The 14017-nt window shown below is 41.1% G+C and overlaps 1 long non-coding RNA gene across 2 annotated transcripts in view; it reads left to right on the top strand.

The window, feature by feature from the left end:
* The window catches only part of LOC137131887 (uncharacterized), a 76700-nt gene that overhangs the window by 20422 nt on the left and 42261 nt on the right, over positions 1-14017 (top strand). For both annotated transcript variants that reach the window (XR_010915051.1, XR_010915050.1), the window contains exon 2: positions 10890-11181. This is a non-coding gene — a long non-coding RNA (uncharacterized lncRNA). The remainder of the gene's footprint in view (positions 1-10889; positions 11182-14017) is intronic.

The following is a 14017-nucleotide window of genomic DNA, read 5'->3' as shown; positions in this document are numbered from 1 at the left end:
ATGTGTGTATCACAGAGCGATATGGCAGTGCCAAATGCAGCAGATGTTTTACCATAGGATGCTAAAACATGACAGCTTGGAGCTCTTTGGTAGAGGGAAAACAAACACACACACACACACACACACACATACTTCAGTCACTTCAGCAACACTTACATTTATTTCCTGGAACCTTTCTCAAACCATGATGACAACTAACCTAACCTTAAAACAAGTTTCTACTGTAAAATTCAATGAGTTTCATTATGGGGATGTTATGTCCTCAAAAGGAAGGTGAGTCCTCACAAAGCGAGTGTGTGAACTGAGTATACACAGTACAAACATGTTCCCAGCACGGAGGGATGTTGCTGTACCAAAAGGTGCATTTTTATCAATAATGGAAGAAATTCAAAACGTGAAAAATCCAGTGCTACATGTGGGGAAAAATACAGAAATTAATTAAAAATCAAAGTAAAAAATCAAGTTAACAAGAAGTAGCTGATCTAGGTTGTGGTAAAAGATGAGTTATAGAGTCTGCACCATATGCACTTACTGTGCATATGTTAACAGGTACAACAGAACTACATGAATAAATAACAAATAAATCACATTGTGTAATGCAAACATTCTTCAGGGAGCATAAATCAAACATTAAAAGTGCTTCTGACAAAAATGTCTTCAATGAAAAAAGAACTACTAAAGAACAAAGATGTATTTATGTTATTGTAATAATTTATTATCATCCTTAAGTTTGTCAGTTACTCTTTCTTCAGGGACGGAGCCCTGGAATGGAAAGTGTCTGAGTCACTGTACAATATTAAAAGCATGTCCTGGGAGGTAATGACTTCATCTATAGCCCAGCTTTTCCTTTTCTGGCAAGCAACACAAGTATTTGAAAGCGCTTGTGACATTTTATTTAAAGGATTTCTGGAATTTGTGTTAATGGCTTTGAGGTTTTTGATGCACAAATTTCAAAACGTGGTTGGAAACATGTTTACCATCTCTACCTGTTTCCTCTCTCTGATAATGTCATTAATGGCAAACAAAAGAGGTACATGGCGGTTTTCTCATACATCCATGAGTTTATGCTTCGAGTGAATGAGTGAATACTCGTATGAGGTCTCTGACGTGTCGACACTTTCTTTACCTTTCTCACACACACACATTGAATTAGGCAAACAGCCTTGATTTATTTTTCCGCGGACCTCAACACATTTCTGCGTCCTTTATGAGCTGGTTGTGAAATTCGACAGGCGCTGTTTAAATAGGTTGGAAATGTGTGTGTGTGTGTGTGTGTGTGTGTGTGTGTGTGTTCAGGTAGTGTTCAGTCACGACTTGCTCTGACCACAGTGTTTGAGGCCGTACTGAAACACGCACACACACACATTATCAGTAAGGTGCAAAATTTCTCAGCCTGAAGATAAACACTGATCGTTTATGACGTCTTCACTTTACAGCTTGTTGACTCTGGGATACTGGATGTTAGACTTCACGTGGGCCTTTCAAAGACTCAGTAGGATGAAATAGCCCTGAGTGTGTGTGTGTGCGTGTGAGACAAAGAGAGATATGTCCACTGAATCTTTAACTTAAGTGTATTTTGAACAACACAGAGTTACTCAATGTAACATTTTCTTTATACCTCAAGTTTTACCACAACATTATAACCTTTATTATTATAAGAAACTTGACTATAGATTTGACTGTGCAATAATAAAATGCCATCATTTTGCACCATAGTGATGTAATCTAGTTTGAACTTGCTTTTAAAATGCTGGAACTTCAAGGTCTGGATGAATGTTAACATTGTCTGACTATGCTGCACCATGCATTAAAAAGTATCGGGAAGTAAAAGTAGTTTTGACACCAACTACTTATGACTTTATTTTGTCTGTGATCTAGTTGGTGAATCCCTGGGTGAGTTGTTGGCGGAGTTTTTCTTTTTCCCCCCAGTTGACTTATTTTCTAACCAGCTGCTAAATAGACGAGGACAAGCTGCAAGAGAGCAAAGCTCAAATATTGACGAGTACGTAGGGACGGGAAGTTTCTCGTGCTGTCCTGCAGTAAATACGACACCTTGCTGTGACAGTGAATGGACATGTAAGGCCAACAAATGACTGGTGGTAAAATGTGTAGTACACACTGGTGGGACGTTGTATTTTCCTTTTGGTTCGTAGTCTACTTATTTATGTCCATGTTACATATAATGCAGATAGGTTAAGTGCATTTTTTTTGTCAATTAAAACAAAAAAATTTGATGGTTACTGCTTCTCAAAAACTTCTCAAATGATCTTAGTCACCGTCGGAGCATCAGTCTTCGAACAGGGGCTCATCTGCGTTAGCTTTGTCTGCCCCTGCTTGTGTAGCTATATGTATGGAATCACGTGTGTGTATCAGTGTGAGTATGTGAAGGCCAGGGGAATGTTCTGGTACCTTACCCAAGCAGCATTCAAGTCCGTCACAGAGGTCTGATCCTGCCATGATCATCCCCTAGTCCTGGATAAACATCAAAACTCTCTCCTGTCCTCTGTCATTGCTCATCAGACGCCAGGCTCAGTGACTTTGTCAGAAGACGAGCCAACATACTCTCAGTGTAGACCACTGCTATCTGTGTGTGTTTGTGCCAGGCTTAAACCGTCTTGCTTCTCCTGTTGCCTCTGTGCCTCTTCACCCTGCTGACTACGGCTCATACTCTCCCCACAGACATGTACAAACCAGTCAGCATGAACATGAATGTAGGACTGGCCACATCAGACACTCAGATGTTTTTTACATTTTTCTTATTGTTGCCACATCTTACTACATACTCGGACTGTAGTAAGTACCAGTATTTGCCCTTTCCTAGTCATCTGGCCTGAGGCTTGGTTCTGTCTGGGAACCCTGAGAATGACTGCACATATGGATTATGACTTTGCAGGATTGAAGTGTATTTTCAAACTTAACATTATCACATATTCAAGGGACGGTGTAAAAATGTTAGATTGGCATAATAGCATTCAAGCATTATCATACATGTGTTTGATTGGACCACGTGCGCTCAGCAGGTGCTGCCTTAAATAAGTGATTCATTATAGCCACAATCTGTTGCTTTCGGGAATCAACCAACCCTTGGCGTAAAATACTGACACTTGTCAACTCCTGCGACGTCTTATAGACGCCACAAGGCTCAGTATTTAAAATCGAATATCTGGAATATCAGAAGGTTGTGTTCAGTGGCGGCTGGACTCACCCCAGGTACTTGAAGACATTTCATCTCTCATCTGAGACACTACTTCGGCTCAGACTCAAGATGGGAGGTCATCAGGATTCTTGCAGTCATGTGCTATTCGTTAGTCCACCAAACAATCATATGTCTGGGTAATTGACATACGATTCTTTTCCTTCTTTACTCTTCTTTCATAACATGGTTTCTAACCATGGATGAAATTCTAAAAGTTTTTAAGAATCTCAACTTTTAAAGTCTTCAAGATGGGTAGTACGTTTGGGACATGTAAAGCTGCATTGCAGAGCTAAATCATGCTTTACATTTAAAGGAATGGTGCATCCATAAACATTGGCTCTAAAGTATAAGTATTTTCTCCATATAGACGGTTTCAGTTCAGCTTTTACACAAGTTTTACACACACATCATCATAAAGACTGAAATAATGTACTTTTTCTAACTTTGACGCTAAGTGAAAATTTAAGGTCTTGAGTTCAAGCTATTCATTGTGGGTGAGGATAAATAGTTCAAAATAAATGTCCTCACATTTATGGTTATGCGAAAGGTGTGTGTGTGTGTGTCTGTGTGTGTGTGTGCGCAGGCGTGTGTGAAGGTATCATCCCGGCTCGGTAGCAGCTAGCTAGTGGCTAAATGACTCTCCACACTTCATTAGCAGCGATGAGGTGAGCTGCTCATCTTCTCATTGTTAGCTTGCGCTAAGCTGCAGTAATCCCAAACAAAGGGCCGGGGCCTCGCAGCAGCCTGCGTGGATTAGACCGCTTTCTAGAAACATCCGAGAGAGATTCATTCTCATTCAAATTGGCCTGTAAACAAAACCAGCAGTGGCTGGGAGAGAGATGAGAGAGAGGAGTGTATCATGGAGAGAGTGTGAAACATCTTGTATGTCTACATTTGTAATGTAGCTGCAGATTATGGGAGTGTGTGTGTGTGTGTGTTTGTTTGTGTGTCAGACGTGTGAGTTTAGGCCTGTGTATTAATGGTTTCAGCGTTGAAGCTCCTAAATTAAATGTGTCCACTTGTTTGAGAGAGAGAGGAACATACAAACGTATAGGTTTGGATGTTGAGGTTTTAATACGTCTTATCTTAGTGCCACCTAAAACAATGGAGATCTATGGACTTCAGCATCTTGCTAGAATAACAGTCTGCTTTACCGTAATGAATTTGTCTTATGGTGTAAGCAGTGTTTCTAGTCAGATGCGTAGACTATCTAGACCAAGTCTTTCAGTCATGCCCACCTTTGGCAGCTGAAAACAGAAACGCATTTCCAGAATGTTTATTAGAGACGTAAAGTAGGTCGTCCTCCAACCAGATGGTTGGCGTTTCAATCCTTGGTTCCTCCTGGTCACATCAAAGTGTTCTTGGGCAAGATGCTGAACCCTAAGCAGATCTAGCACTTCCTCAGTTTGTCAAAAGAATCTATGAAGTACAGCATCTGTAATACTAACATTAACTAAGACTCAGCACCATTCTAGTGCAGTGCGTTAATTACTAAAGGCCATTCAAACCCTACACTGACCAATCAATCAAAAATCTCCACGTGGAGGTCACTGGAGGCTTGGGAGGTTGCTGTATGACCCAGATTCAGCGTGGGTGTGTTTTCCCCAACCAGTAGGCGAGTTTTTTCCAGTTCTGCTCTTTTCAGTGCAGCAGATACAGCAGCCATAACAGGCTCAGCAGTTCACTTTTAACACTCACTCAAATGACGAGAGTCGTCCTTTCAGTCACTTTGCTAATCTGACTTGATCGTTAAAAAACCGTCAGTCAGCTCAGTGAATAAATTAATCTAAAGTTGGCTTCTTTGTTTGGCTGCTCTGAACATCGGATGTTTCCATTAGATCTTTTTAGCTTTACTTTACTTTCAAATGCACATTACATGTGCCAAACACGTTTTGATACTGGTCAATCTTACTCAATAACTTGTTAATGGTTGTGTCGTTATTAGCTGTCAATCAAGTTATTTAGTTATTTGTTATTTAAATTGTCATTTTATCATGATGTCTGTTGAATATTTAGATGATCAGATGGTCGGGCTTCAGTATTTTGATTTGATCACTGGAATAATGATGACTTCGGGTGTAAAATGTCCGTTAAATAATCTGTCTCCAGCTTTAGTAACTATCAGTCAGCTATTACAGCGCAGTTGTTATGATGTGACTTTTAAGTGGTGAATGTTTGTCTGTAATCATGTATTTTTATCATGATAAAATCTGTACTAAATCTACTAAAATGACATTTTCATCACATCAACCAGATTGGTCTGTAGCGCTGTATTTGTCCTTACATCTAACTTATGCTCTAAACATTTGGCGGTGCTTCATTAACGGGTGTCTTGTTTTTTCACCCAGTAGCATCACTGAATTATAAGTTTAAAAACGATACACCTGTATCTAAGTGCAGCTGTATATGGAGCTGTGATTATTGTTTTATCGCATCTTTCATGGTCTGTGTCTTGAATGAATTTAATTCAAGATCGTCACGATTATCCACTTTTAAAACACATGCAATGAGATGACGATTTTAGCTTAGTATGCCAACACATACAAGAAATTAGCTTCAGTCATCAATAATAACTATAATGAGTGGAGCATTGGATTGGGATGCAGAAGGCTGTGGGATCGAATCCCCCCCTAGACCAGGTGTGGCCCAGCTCAGCCATCAAGGGCCCCCTTGGTGCCGGTCCTGAGCCCCGATAAAATTGCAAGGTTGCGGCAGGAGGGGAAGGGAACGTCATGCGAAACTAATGTGTGAAACACTTTCAGCTGTGGTGACCCCTGAAGGGACAAACCAAAAGCCACTGATCTAGTAGTAGTAGTAGTAGTAGTAGTAGTAGTAGTAGTAGTAGTAGTAGTAGTAGTAGTAGTAGTAGTAGTAGTAGTAGTAGTAGTAGTAGTAGTAGTAGTAAAGCTACAGACATACAACAAAAGAAATACCTGAAAAAGGCAAACCCAGGTGCTGTGTGTGTGTGTGTGTGTGTGTGTGAGTTTGTAGTCATTGTGTTGGGATGCAGTGGTTGAGTATTTACATTATTTACATTAATTCTAATATTTTAATGTTATAATTGAATCGGGATGGAAAAACGTAGAGCATCAGCCTAGAAATAAACTGGCCTCAGCTAAATGCCAACAATGCTAAGTTTAGCAGATATGTTTATCTTGTTCTATGTTAGCAGCAGAGTGCAGCTAATGTTGATTGAAGTGTCAGTAGTTTAGCAGCTATTTGTTCATTAAGCAAATGAAATGACAAATTGAAATGTTGAGCATGGCGGCGCCTGAGAACGGCCCAGGCTATCACCATATTCTGCATGAGACATCATCTAGTACCATAAATGTCTGCATAAATATTATCTGAATCTTTGTCCTCAATAATTGTTGAGATATTTGCCAGTTTCCATCCTTAGAACTGCACCACAAGTGTGGCTTAAAATAATAATAATAATAATAATAATAATAATAATAATAATAATAGATTTAAAGCGGTTTCATTATTGCCTCAAACATTAAACCTAGAGCTCCATGTTTGTTAAACACAATCATTTGTTAACATGAACCATGACTGAAAAGCCCACTGGCTTAGACGAGACAGCCAGCGGAAACTTAAGTGTGTGCTGTCTTTAAACTGTTTATGTTGCATTCTTCCTTAATGAGATTCCATTCAAGTGTGTAAATATGTGACAGCTGTGTCTGCGCGCCGGCTTCCTGAACAAACAGCTGTAGGACTGACTGACCAACCACCTCCACTCGGCTGGTGGTGGTCAGCATTTTACTATCTTCAAAGCTCTAATCCTCAACTTCACAGTGTCTGTCCTGCACTTTTCAGAGTGCGACCATGCCCATCCTACTGATAGATTTGAAAGTGCAAAATAAATGTCCACACTAGCAAGTTTTTTTATTATTATTATTTTATTTTTTCAAAGTTGTCTGTCCACTCTGAAACTTGTAAAGCAGCGTGAGGGCTGTGCATTACATCACCTGGAATGGTACAGTAACAGAGCGATTACTGATTCTGATTCCACCTACTGGTCTCTGTGATCACATGTTCCGCGTTTCAATACAGACAAAGTCATAATTGAGTTATGACACGTGTTTCGCTGTTGTCGAACAGAAACAAGCGCATAAAACAATTCTCTCTCGTCCGGATGAAAACTACAGTGATTCCTGCACTGCTGACTGATGGTGTAAATGAACAGATGTGTGATCGTCATTGTTTTACATATGGAAATTCAGAGTGGTAACAGAAAGCTGCTGAAATCTGTCACTTACTGTTTATCTGAATGATCATAGCTGATCATGTATCCCACCCTACAGTAAATCATTCTCTGTTTTTTTTTTTTGTCAAAAAGCTCTACTGTGGCTGGAAAAAAACTAAAACATTGGCTTAAATTGTAGAAGATGTGTTGGTTTATCAGCAAACATTCTGATCTTTCTCAGTGTAGTTTGAGGCTGTAAAACTCATTACAGTGAAAGCACTGTGCAGAAAAGCAACTATTACTCTAAGAGGTTGTTATATTTTCAGGAATATTAAGTATATGGTTACTTTCATGGTTAAAAATACTGCCATTGTGAGTGGAAGACTTTCTTTTTTACATCGAGTATTATTAAATTATACCAGCTTCAGACGGAGGATTTCTTCCAAGACTTTTAAACTCACTCGTAGTAAATAGTGGGAAATGAGAAGAGTGCTGCTTGAATAAGATCACATCAGTCAGACATTAAGACATCTATTTGCCCTAAAGTTGGATGAGGGGATCTGCAGATTACATGACAATCCCTCTGCCAAACAAACACTAATAAAACTTTAAGATCTCAGGGCAAGTTAGTAGGGGAAAGAACAGAGCACTCACCATTTTAAATACACGCTGCCATTAGTTAATTTTTGATTTAAAGCCAAGTTTCAGTGTTGACAAACTGATATTCTGTGTCTGTGTGACATGATTGACAGCTGGCTGACCATGTCTCCTTCAACAGGGCCCCTCTTTTTACTGATTACTGTGTCAGTGTGTCTGTGTCTCTCTCTCTCACACACACACACACACAGGCAGAAAATGCTATACAGGTACACAATGGGAGAAAAGCCCACTGTGGATCTCCCATCAGGCCGAGCTGCGAGAAAACACACAAAACAAACTAAGCGAATGTGTCCACTCTCATGCATATGGAATTTCTAACATGTGGTTATAATATAAATGCGTGTGTCTGTGTGTGGAAGTTTGCTATGCGTATATGTGAGTATGTTAATGGACGGCTTCAATGTAAAACGCATTAGCATTCAGGGATGATGCTACACTTTCTAAAGCCTGGTGCCAGTGGTTTCTCTCTCTCTCTCTCTCTCTCTCTCTCTCTCTCTCTCTCCTCCCCCCCTGCAGCTATCACATTCTCCAGCCACTGTGGATGCATTTATAATTAAAAGTGCTGCAGCTCTCTAATACGAGTGGTATTTCTGTGATTTAGATTATATGGCACCGATTGATCAGATAAGGATCCAAAGTCATGTTTCTTTAGCGCTAAGCCTTTTCACACAGAGAGCACTGATCCACTGCCTGTGTGTTTGTCTCTAGACCTTTTCATCAAGCACTTATATTCTGCTGCTTTTCTTGCCTCTTTTTCTCTCTGACTATCTGCTGCACTTCCACAGATCACCTGTCAACAGCCTGGTATCTTTGGATGCTTCAATGTAGATGTAAATTCCCTTATAAGCTCAGTGGAGGGTTGTTGGCATTGGTGTATGTAGCAGTTGTCCACATCATCCAGGGCTGATATTTGGTATTTGCATCACTAGGTGTGTTTGCCTGTGGGTTTTAGCCTGAGAAATGCTGCTAGCCGGTAAGTGTTTTGCAGCAAATTCAGATTCCAGCTACAAGGGTTTAAATTTAGGAAAACCGTGTAGATCTGCTCTCACTGTTGATTGTGTTAAGAAGTTGAATAACTGCAATATCTATTTGTCGCATTTGCAAGGACACGGAAAGAAACTGACTTAGTTATAACTAAAGTGTTTTTTCTCCCAAATGTAAGTTTTTGAAGTGGTGCTTGCAGCAAACAGTCTCACATCACAGGAATAAAAAAAAGCTCCTGCACGCTGACACGTGCTTCTGACCATGGTGCTGCACCCAAAACTTTGTCGCACATTTTCCACATACAGCACAGCCATTTTTTTTTTTTCCAGCCTTGTGTAGTCTTCTGCTTTTTTATTAAGTGCACCGGCATTTTCGGTTCCCATCAGTACACATCAGCTGTTTGGATAAAACGCGAGGCCTTGTTCTTAATCCACTGTATGCGTGTCAATACACACATGTTAAGGGTGTAAGGAGGGAATCTGATTCTCTCTGAGTGTAGCTCTATGAACTACACCAGACGAGTGGAAATGGGATTTCTTGCTCTCTTCTCCTCACCTCTGCTGTCCTCTATTATTCCCCCCTTTATCCCCCTGTCTCCTCTCTGCCCTTTGCTCCTTCCGTGCATTCATGTCTCTCTCCCTCCTCACCCTTCGTCCCTACATCTAGTGGCCCAATCTTCTCACACACCCAACCCTACCTCTGTGATAGACAGGGTGTCCTCACCTTGTAACGACCACTGACATCCAATATGTTTGGCTTGGGATCATCCCCCGTGTGTCTATTGTGTTTCCTGTTAAATGCTTTATTGATTAGCCATGAGTTAATTACAAATTACATCAACTGTGGGCAGACTGAGGCGGCGTGTACATGGCCACTGGATCCATATTGGAGAAGTACAAGTTGACTGCACGCACGTCTGCAGGCTAGTCTACCTGATTTGTCCCCTCCTAACATCCGTGCAATTATGACATTTCACAGTTCCTTATCGACACTTTAAGGGCATGCGACATTTCCTGCGCTAGTGTAATGAAAAAAGGCTCGAATTAGAGACGGGGGTTCTGCAAGACACCAAGCATGTGCTCCCTGAATTCTTAATTCTGTTGAGCACAACTTGAGTCACCCTATGCCAAATTATGAGACTGTGCCAAAACCACAGCAGACCTTTGAAGGCTAATGTATTCTGAATTTAAGCTCCATTGTAAAACCTGTAAGAGGCCAGCACCTCACCTGACCTGCTCTGCTGCCCCCTCTGAAAAACAACCTCTAACCTTTGACTTTTGCATGAAGGCGTGAAATGTAAATAATGATGCCAATAAGAATAATAATAACAATAATAATAATTCCAATTCGAATTTGCAACAAGAAGCACTTTTTGGAGCCTCTCTCCTTTTCATGCCGTGTCAGTTTCTCTTTGACATTGCCGTGTACTTTGTGCAAAAAGGAAAAAGGAGCGAAAAAAAAAAAATCTTTATCAAATCCCCATTCTGAGGCTTTCAATAAGGCAGGCCATTACCTCACTGGCGCTTTTGTTCGGCCTATACAAGAGAGAACAAAATGGTTATTCAGGAGGACGCTTTAGATTTTTATTGTGGGCTCGCTATTCACAAAGAGCACCGTTATTGTATTAAAAAGAACCATCTGTGGCAGAAACAATGGCTTCAAATTATCTGTGGATACCCAGTGAACAAAATATAAAGCTTTTTCCTGCTCATTATGTGGGCTAAGCTAGGGGGTGGAAGAGAGGAGAGGCATAGACTTTGCTATAACTGACTTTTGTTGTTCTTGCTTGCATTCTTCTCCTTTTTAAATCGGCCCCCTTTTCACATTGTGTGTCGCCATAAACGGCTTTTCTTGTTGCAGGGCTAGCGGAGAGAAGACAGCGGAGCTCCACACAGACAGCGGGGGTTCCGCGGGGCTGTACGGCGGCCACAGCGCGCCGGCACACGGATGGAGACCGCGCGGACTTACCGAAGTGGGGGGGACACATGCGGAGCGTGCCGGTTGGACTGTTTTACCGCCGCCGACGGGAGCTGCGCCCCGGGCAGGCTGAAGCTGCCTCACTGGGACGGAGGCACGGAGGAGGTTGAGCGAAATGGCATCTTGTTTAATTTGTGCCAATCAAGACCAGTGGAAGACAACTCCCAGACTGGCAGTAAGTTGAAGTGCGGCGGAGAGGAGAGAAGCCTTGTGTGTGTGTGTCTGTGTGTGTGTGTCGGTGTGTAGCATATGTTAGTGTGAGCGTGTGTGTGTGTGCGTGCGTGTGTGTGTCTATAAAAGACTCGGTGCTGAGGAATGACAACGCATGGCATCATGAGCTTGACTGACTGTCTGAGTTGTTGCCAGTTTGGGTTTCTATCATTCATCATTTGCAGACAGAACATTTATGGCCACGAAATGTGTCGCTATTTGTTGCCTTATTATTTAATTCTATGTATTTCTCTGTAGTGATTTCAAAAAACGTGAATTACAAAGCAGACAGAACACATTGAACTATTTAACTTTTGAAACATTTATTTATTACTTGACTGCACTTTATCAAACGTCATGTTTTAAATTGCATTTTAAGTTTATATTTACTGTTGCCCTTTATTCTATTTAAGACATGAAAATCTCATATGTAGAACAGTACATTGTCTTTTACTAATAAATTACTAAAATAAATATTGATAACAATAATAAATTACTATAATAATTGTCATTTTATTAATGCGCTAAAATGAATTGAAGTCTGTCGAAATGGAAATAAAAAGATAAACGTCATCACATTATAACAAACCATTTATATTCTAAAACCTCGTTGATGTCTTCAGAGCAGTTTCTTCTTTTTTCATGGATGATTATGCGTAATATAATTGCGTAATTATGCATAATAATTTTCAGGACGGACTTATTAATGTTTTGATTAAGTATTTTCCGGGTCTTCAACCCCTGGTACGGCCCCTAGTGGCAAGAATAGACACGTTTCCTTCCTGTTCACCTGAAATCGGTCTCTCTCACTCGCTCTGTCGCTGCCGCTGTAGTTTTTATTTATGCTGCCACGCGTGCTTTTACATTTCATATGCAGTAACTGACTTATGCTGCACGTGTAACAGTGCAGCGCAGGCATGTTCCGTATAAAGTCACTTTATCATTAGAAACCAAAACTTAGAAACCAAACTAACTTAAAAATTACTAAACTAATAGCTACAAATAATTTTCCCGTTATTTTGAGACACTTTTTGTCGCTTGTTTCTGCTCAGATCCGTTCACCTAAATTGACTATTACTGTACCACTATTCTGATATCACAGCGCGTCACCTCGCTATATTTGCTGTATCAATCTCAACCTGGTGTAGATTTTTTTTTTTTTTGGGGGGGGGGGGGTCACAAGTGGCCTAAAGGAGCCTCCCAGCTTGTTTCTCCTGGCTTTTGTCAAACAACGACTTTAATTCAGAGTGATTGTGGATGCAGGGCCATTCCCGACTGGCTGGGGCCTGCTTTCAGAGAGCTGCAGGGCCCCGCTGTTTCTTTATTATCATAAGCAGATTAGAGGTAGCGGGGAACACACTCAGATGCAGATAGCAGACGAGCGGCCCATTTCAACCTTGCATTATAATGGACCGAGCTGCATGTGCCGCCTCTAGCAGCCTATTAAGCACAAGATGAATCTTATGTAAGGTTGCCGGGGCCGGCATAATGAGATCACGGGGGCCCCGCGCCTCCATTTATTATCAAATGACTAAAACAAAATAATAAGGCTTGATCTATTCACTTTCAATTATAATTTAATCTAGAGACACGAATTTAAATTAAATTATTTCAGGTGTTTGTACTTGATCTGTCTTTAATTATTGGGATTGTCTGGTTTGCGGATCCTGATCGGCAGATGTGGGTCTGGGAGTTGTTTTCGTTTTTTCCATCGGTCGTTGGGTAATAAATGCATTTTAAGGCGCATTTTTTTTAGCGTTTCTTGGGTCTGTAACGGACCATCTCCAAGCAGCCATCCTATGCTCCCGGTTCATTCCCGGCACTTTAAGACCAACATGCCCAGGCTTGTAGTTCTGCCTCTGTCCAGTAGGCGGCACTGGTGCCACGCAGCAGGACGCTTTGCCCTCAGATGGACGATCAGGGGGAAAAAAACAACAACCCAAAAACAAGTGGCACCAACACCCCCAACCTCAGAAAAGTTTAGTCGTTTTGAACATTGGAACAATGTGAGGGAATCATTATTTGGCTTTAAACGCGGCTGTGCCGGTTTCTTGTTGTAATAATCTGGTGGGTTTAAATCCACAATAAAGTGAAGCAGGTGGAAGCTTCATTTTCATTCACACTAATTGGCTGTGGCGTTTGTTTTGCCCCATATGAACAAGCTGTGCCCTTTGTGCACAAACACACTTTATCTTACAGTATTCTTCACCTTTATTTCCTCCACCCCTCCTGTCTCCGCGGTAGGCCACTTTCTCCCCACTCCAAGCAGCAGCAGCAGCAGCACCAGAAGCAGCGGCAGCACTGAGGCGCTGGAAGTGGAGTGGAGTTCAGTCTTTGTCCGGACAGATGTAGCGACAACATCCCAAACAAAAACCGCTTATTTGTGCTGAGATGAGCCCGTCTGCCTTCTGTGTGTTGGCATTCAACTTCACTAAACAAAGGGGGCTGGGGGAAACATCTTGGATTACCTTTCCTCTTTTCAAGCTAAAAAAAAAAAACATGGCTTTCCACTTCACACACACACACACACGCCATTCAATGCTTTGAGTCAGTAACAAAGTTTATTTAAATGTTTTTATGTTATTGAGCGGTAATTGGTGACTTTTTGATTGTGATCAACAGCAGCGTCACGGGCCATGACGCCATGCCACAACAATGCACTTTTCCACGTGATGATAATGACGCCATTAAAGTCAACATTTGATGGATTTATTTAACTTTTTATTTATCTTGTGTTGCATGTGGCCTTTTGACGATTTGTTGTTAGAAACGAGGCGACGTGTTTTAATAGAAAATAAACC

This window comes from Channa argus, chromosome 8 (assembly GCF_033026475.1).
Source record: "Channa argus isolate prfri chromosome 8, Channa argus male v1.0, whole genome shotgun sequence".
Taxonomy (NCBI): Eukaryota; Metazoa; Chordata; class Actinopteri; order Anabantiformes; family Channidae; genus Channa; species Channa argus.
Note: the sequence above shows the minus strand (reverse complement) of the source record. Positions and strands in the feature narration are given on the sequence as shown.